Here is a 7,301-nt window from a genome sequence, read left to right as displayed (position 1 = left end):
GTGCTCTGTTTGGGTTGAGTAGCACCCCTCAGACTTCATGTCTGTTGATCAGAGCCTGTGAATGCAAGTAGTAGATTTTAAAGATTTTTTTATTTTAAGATTACGTATTTTTTTTTTTGTGTGTGTGTGTGTGTGTGTGTGTGTAGTGGTGGGGGCACAGGAAGGGAGCCAGCTCGTGCTCTGCTCCCCACCTGCTAGGGGCTCTTCTGGGAACTTATGGCTGGCGGTGACATGTGACATTGAGGCTGTCTTCAATCTAGATTGCTGGTTTTGGATCCTGCTTTCATACAGTGGGGATTCTTGCACTGCTACATTGGTTTTGTTTCTTCTCATATCCTGGGTCTAAGCAAAGGCCTGGCACTTGACCACCACCCTTTAGAAGTGTTTATTGAGGAGCTAGAGCAATGGCTCAGCAGTTAGGAGCATTGGCTGCTCTTCCAGAGGACCCAGGTTTGGTTCCTAGTGCCCACATGGCAGCTCACAACCATCTGGAGATGGACACCCGCTTCTGACCCTCACAGGTTCTTCATGGTGCACAGACATACATGCAGGCAAAACACCCATACACCTAACATTTTAAAATAGGAAAACAAAAACAACACCTTATGCTAGGTAGCCCCACCTGGCCCTGGCCCTCTGCTGCCTAGGCTTTTTTGTTCCTCTTCATACCACTTGCTCAACTGTTCGCTGGCCTTTTCCACTCCAAGATGCATCATCTCCTGAGACTTCAGGCTGGGCCAATAGCCCTGGCTCTCTGGGGACATTGCAGCAAGGTGATACAGGACACAGGCATGGCTGCAAAACACTTCTTACTGCGTCTCACATGAGTTGTGGTTTGTAGTCAGTATAATATAGTCCAGTTGATTATGTCCAGGCCAATTTTGGCCATAATGATTTGCTTCTGCAATCCTGTCAATGGAAAGCCTAGATGGCCCTTCCTTGATCACTCAATGGTCAAGATCGAGGACCATTCTGTATACTGGGCCACACTGAGATCATTTTTATGAAGAAAGGTTTATACTGAAAGTGGGGCCCAAGCCTCCCAAGGTCTTGTGCAAGGCTCTAGCTGTAGCCAGGTCCTGCTAGAGCTTTGGGTTGGAAAACTAGAAAACAGCCCTGCAGTACTCCTGGCTAGAGCAGGAGGGACAGCCTCCTGAGTTCACTCTGGACCTGTTGTTGACTGAGTTGTAACAGCTCGCAGTCTGAGCTGATGCTCTGTGACTTTGAATCTTTTCCAGCTCAGAGTCATGGAAACCTGGCTTGTAGGAAGGAGGTGACACTGATGTCTTCACCCTCTGGGAGAGCCTCACCAGTACACATCCTTTCTTTTGTTCAAAGTTTCAAACTCTTTTTAGATCTGTTTCTACTTGTCTGTTTTTGAGACAGGATCTTACATAGCCCAGCCTGGCCTTGAGCTTGCTATGTAGATAAAGATGGCCTTGAATTTCTGATCCTTCTACTTCTGCCTCCCAAATGGTGGGATTACAGCTGTGTGCCACCATGCCTTGTTTTTGCCGCATTGGAGATGGAACTCAAGGCTTTGTGTATGTTAGACAAGTGCCTACCAACTGAGCTCCTTGCTTTGTCAAGTACTGAAACTTCTTCATGGAATTAATATCGGAACCGAGCTGGGCGGTGGTGGCGCACGCCTTTAATCCCAGCACTCGGGAGGCAGAGCCAGGCGGATCTCTGTGAGTTCGAGGCCAGCCTGGTCTCCAAAGCGAGTTCCAGGAAAGGTGCAAAGCTACACAGAGAAACTCTGTCTCGAAAAACCAAAAAAAAAAAAAAAAAAAAAAAAAAAAAGACCCATGCTTCAAAGGGGCTGGAGAGATGGCTCAGTGGTTAAGAGCACCGACTGTTCTTCCAGAGGTCCTGAGTTCAATTTCCAGCAACCACATGGTTGGCTCACAACCACTTGTAATGAGATCTGGTGCCCTCTTCTGGCCTGCAGGGACACATGCAGGCAGAATACTGTATACATAATAATAATAATAAAAAAAAAAATATCGGAACCGAAGTGGTCACGTGTTCTTGAACTTGGGTCCTCAGACTTGCTTTTGTGTGAACAGTGCGATTAGATAACTCTGCAATGGATAGGAAGAAACTTTGATAGGGGTTGCAAAAAGGACAAGAAGGTTTGTAGGATACACAACTTGGCTTAGAGAATAGAGTAGTTGGGGCCTCTTGTATCCTGTCATCTGACACCCTCAAGCTGTCCCCTCTGCTATCCCGAGGCAAGGACCCTCTGGACAAGGAAGATCAGATGGGAAGAAGAAGCTCACACTCTGTTGGCCCAGAGTGTCCACATTGCCTTTCATAATCTATTAAGTTGTAATTCAAGCCATAGAGCAGTGGTTCTCAACCTTCCTAATGCTGTGACCCTTTAATACAGTTCCTCATGGTGTGGTGACCCCCAATCATAAAATGATTTTGTTGCTACTTCCTAACTAATTTTTCTACTATTATGAATTGTAAGTATCTGTGTTTTCTGATGGACTTAGGCGACCCCTGTGAAAGGGTCGTTTGATCCCCCAGAGGGGTCTAGACCCACAAGTTGAGAACCACTGCCTTAAACTGTTGCGCTGTGTTGAGTGGGCTGAAAACAACAAAAGCTGTGTGCCTTGCTCAAGGTCATGCAGCTAGCAAAGGCTAAGCTAGGACTGGTTTCTTCTGGTTTGGCCAGCTCCAAAGCCCAAGCTGTTTCTCAGAGCGTTGACTCTGGGAGATTCAGGAAAGGAGGCTGGGGAGCCGTGGGAAGACACCATCTTTCTCGACCTCACAGTTTTGCCCGTAGCAACCTGTTCAGCCAGTGCATCTTCTTTCACCTCTGCTCAGCCCACAAGTGTTGAAATCCAACGGCTGACTGCCTTATGGCTTAAGGGCCCTGTTACGTCTCACATGAAGTCTGCTGTGTCCCGGTGAGTAAGCTATGATGCAGCAGAGAGGGTGTGGTGTGCCACACTGTCTGGGCTGGGGCCAGCCACACCTGTCCTGTGACTGTTACAGTAAATTGTTCCTGAGTAAACAAGGCTGGCGCTCTTTTGCCTTTCTGAGGAAGACCAGATGGCTGTGGGTGATGGCACAGGTCCAAGGGGTCCTGGCCCTGTGCCAGCAGAGGAGACAGCTAGAGGGTGCCAGGTGATGGGATAAAAAGAGGGCTGGTGTGACTTCAGAGGGCCCAAGAATGTCCTGTTTCTGAAGACTCCCTGGCCTTTTGCTAGTGCTTGGAATTCCACAGCTGAAAGCTCTCTTGATTTAATGTGTGTGTGTGTGTGTGTGTGTGTGTGTGTGTGTGTGTGTGTGTGCATGTGCACTTGTGTTCCTGTGTGTATAGGAGTATTAGAGATTAAACCTAGGGTCACACATGCTAGTCAAGCACTCCATTACTAAGCTACATGCTCAGTCCTCTTTTTACTTTTTGTTTTGATACAGAGTTCCATAAAGTTGCTCAGGCTGGCCTTGAACTTGTGCCTTCCTCAAGTAGTTAGGAATACAGGTCTGTGCCTTCAGGCCTGGCTTCTGATTTAAATCTTTGGGACTCAATTGAAAATGAAAGCTGAGGATGTATCTTAGTGATTGAACAAATGCTTAGCATGCTCCGAGCCCTGAGTTTAATGCCCAACACTGTTTGGAGAGAGAAAGGGAGGAGGGAGGGAGGGAGACAGACAGACAGACAGACAGACAGACAGAGAGCACTTGGGAATGAACATATGAGATTGATTTTAGAACCAGACTATGGAGAGGGGAGCAGCATGCTGTGTCTTAGTGGTAGAGGGAGCGAGACTCTAACGAGTCTGAAGTAAAGGCTCCACAAAGAGAAGCTGGGCCCTGAAGGAACACTTTTGTTCTTCAGGACTGCCGAGGATGAAGGTTCTTGACCCAAGAGTGAATGAGTGCTGGGCAGGAGGTTTCCACAGGGTGCTGGGATGCAGGGCTCTGGAGAGTGGCTGATGTCCAGATTACATGCAGGAGTGCAAAACCTTTGGGTCTGTGGTTTGCTGTGATGTCCACAGACTGTCACAGATCTCAGGAAGGGGAGGCTCGGCTTCCCAGAAATGATGCACAGTGATGGCGTAAAAGAGGCCTCTAGTGACAGCAAGGGCAGGGCACTTCCTCCGTGCGCTGTCTCAGGCTTTCCCAGTGAGCTGTGCTAAGAGAGGGGTTTGCAGGAAGGCAAACACACTTGTGAGAAGCAACTCAGGCACCTACACACAGCCCCTTTGTCCGTACCTTGAGCTTCTAGAAGAGCCCTGAGAGTCAAACCCAGATTTAGTCTGCATCCTCCAGAGAGTTTCTGGTGCTCAAACTACCTCGATGGTTTGGATTCTCCCGGTTTTCTTCCCCTAGGAAATCTTGGCAGGGCCAGCTCAGGTCTCGGCCCCCTGTCTATAGCATTGTCCTTTGGACCCAGACTTTGACTTCACTCAGGCCTCGTAGGTTCTAACATTCTAACTTCTTCTCTTGCTGCCCCCAAGTTTGGCAAGATGTGGACCTCTTTTAACTGTAGTAGGACTCTGGAAGTTTCTAGAATACCATCCTTTCAACATCTGCAATCTTATATGCAGACTCAAATGTCAGCTGTGTCTGCTGTTGATTGAAGATTCGGGGGCTAGCAGCCCCAGGAGGGGGGGACCCCTGGCATGTGTTCTGTGCCCTAAATGACAGTGCCTCCTCCTGTCTCTGCCTCCTCCATCTTGCCTGTAGTGTACTTTTATAGTGCCAGGCCTGGCCACCATCCACCTTCTCTCTTGGACTCCTTCCTCTTGTCCAGTAGCCCAGTTGTGAGTTCCTCGTCAGGAGCTGCGGCCACACCTCACTGGGGAGAAAGTCCTGCCTGCTCTGCTGGCCACTTTGGACAGCATGTTGCTTTGGGGGCTCACTGGATGTCATGTTGTTCTGTCTGCTCTTTTGGAGGAAGGTTTATGGCTTAACTGGGTTCTTGTCTTGGATTTCATGCTGTCCATGCCCTTGCTTCAGGAGAGGTTGTCAAGAAGCATCATAAATCTTCAAAAAGGAAGCAGAGAAGCATTTTCTAAGCCATTCGTTTTTCTAAAGGAAGTTTTTATTTTTTATATTTATTATTTATTTTTCTGTGTATGAGTGTTTGCTTACACATATATATGTGCTCTACATCGGTGCCTGGTGCTCATGAATGCTGTGTGCCCTGAACTGGAGTTATGGATGATTATGGACTGCCATGTGGGTTCTGGGAACCAAACCCTGGTCCTCTGCAAGAGCAGCAAGTATTCTTACCACTGAGCTAGACCCAGAATAGTTATGAAACCTACCGGAACACAGTACTAATGGAATGTAGTTCTGGAAAGGTTTATTGCCAAAGGACAGATGGATGAAGTCATATCAAGAAACAGTAATGCCAGTTCAGGTAAGAAAAACAAACAGGTGATGGGCAGGATTTGATCACTATGCCCTGACTTCCTGCTGAGAGAGCACGTAGCAGCTCCCAGCTAGAGTGGAGCTCCAGAAATCAGCCCCCCCCCCATCTGAGACAAAGTGAGGATGGGACTCCACCTTCTTGTCTCTAGATGTTACCTGCTCTAAGGACCAAGGCTCCTCCTGTACCCTTTCCCCACTGACCTCTTAGGATTTATGGGCTACACTCTGAGCAGCCCTGCCATCTTGTTGGGGACTGTTTATCTCAACATCAGCTCAGGACTTCACTGCACAGGGCGTCAGTACCAGGTAGCACATTTTTATGGAGCATATATAACATTATAAAATTCCCACTTTCCTTGTTAAATCTCCCTCCCTCTATAGTCTCCCTTCAGTCCTTAGAGATAAGCAGTGACCTGTGGGCAGGGACCATGTAAATCTGCAAGACAGGGGAGCTAGTACTCAGAGGAAGCCAGTCATAACCTTTGAGTGAGGCCACGTCCTAAGAGCCTGTTTCTTCTCTGGACTGCCTCTAGTGATGCCTCCTGCTTATGTCTTCAACTGACACTAATATTTTTTTTTTCTGAGACAGTGTCCTTGCTCTGTGTCTCTGGCTGGTCTAGAATTCGTTATGTAGACCAGGCTGCTCTCGAACTTGTGGTGGTAGTCTCTGGCTTTTGCCTCCCAACCAAGTGCTGGAATTAACAGGTGTGCACCACCACATCTGGTTTGTCAAGTGCTTTTGAATCTGTGTCTCCAGCCTGGATTCCTTTTCTGGGTTTGTCACTCAATAGTTACACACTGTTGGCATGGTAACCTTGATGGCACTCAGGTATCTTAAGCTCAGCATGTTCCATCCACATTTCCTTTTCCTCTCAGCTCATCTTCCTCCTCCAGACTTCCTTCTCTTCCACATTTTCCATTGACTTAGGAATGTCATCATCAGGGCCATTTGTGAACTGTGTTTCCATTGCTATTGTCCACTGTTCCCACCAGAACTAGAAAGAACTTTGTGTCTTTGTGTGTGCGCGCGCGTGTGTGTGTGTGTGTGTGTGTGTGTGTGTGTGTGTGTGTACGTGTGTGTTCACATAAACCTCGGTGTGCTTGTGGCAGTCAGAGGACAGCTTTTCAGAGTTGCTTCTCTCCTTCCACCACGTGGGGTCCAAGGATTGAACTCAGAAGCGCCTTTACCTACTGAGCCGTCTCTCCAGCCCGCCCCAAAATTGAATAGCTTTAAGACTTGCTTCTTTCCTCTTCTTCCCCATCTAGAGATCTGTAGATGAATTCAGTAGAAAAATTAACAGTAAAAAGAAAAGAAATCAAGCAACAGGAAAGGTGCTTGTGTTCCTGTGAACCAGTACTACTGGACAGTAGGGTCTTGTTGGGGAACAGAGGTCAGAAAAAAGTCCAGCACAGTGTCAGGATACATGAAACAGGACTGGCAGCCGGCTAACTGTTAAAAAGAGACCATTGAGCTGGGCACAGTGGCACACACCAGAAATCTCAGCACTGAGAGGTTAGGGCAGGAGGATCATGGTTACAAGGCCAGCTTGGGTCACATATTGAGGTTCTATTTTGAAAAAACCTGATTACTGTATAAAGGAATGAGATAACTGAGAGACTTTCACACCAAGACTATAAAGCTGGGCATGGGAGGTCACACTTGTAATCCCAGCAACACTGAGGAGGTTGAGGCAGGAGGATTGCATGAGTTCAAGGCCTACTTGGACTACCTATGAGTTCCAGGACAACCTGGGATTCAGTTTTGAGACTCAAAACAAGAGCAAAAATAACAAAGTAATGAATATAGTAGAAGAAAATAGGGGGTTTTGTTTGTTTTTGATGGGGGCTCACTGTGAATCTCTTGCTAGCCTGGAACCTGATGTGTAGACTAGACTGGCCTTGAACTC

Source organism: Peromyscus eremicus, chromosome 3 (genome assembly GCF_949786415.1).
Source record: "Peromyscus eremicus chromosome 3, PerEre_H2_v1, whole genome shotgun sequence".
Classification (NCBI taxonomy): domain Eukaryota; kingdom Metazoa; phylum Chordata; class Mammalia; order Rodentia; family Cricetidae; genus Peromyscus; species Peromyscus eremicus.
Note: the sequence above shows the minus strand (reverse complement) of the source record.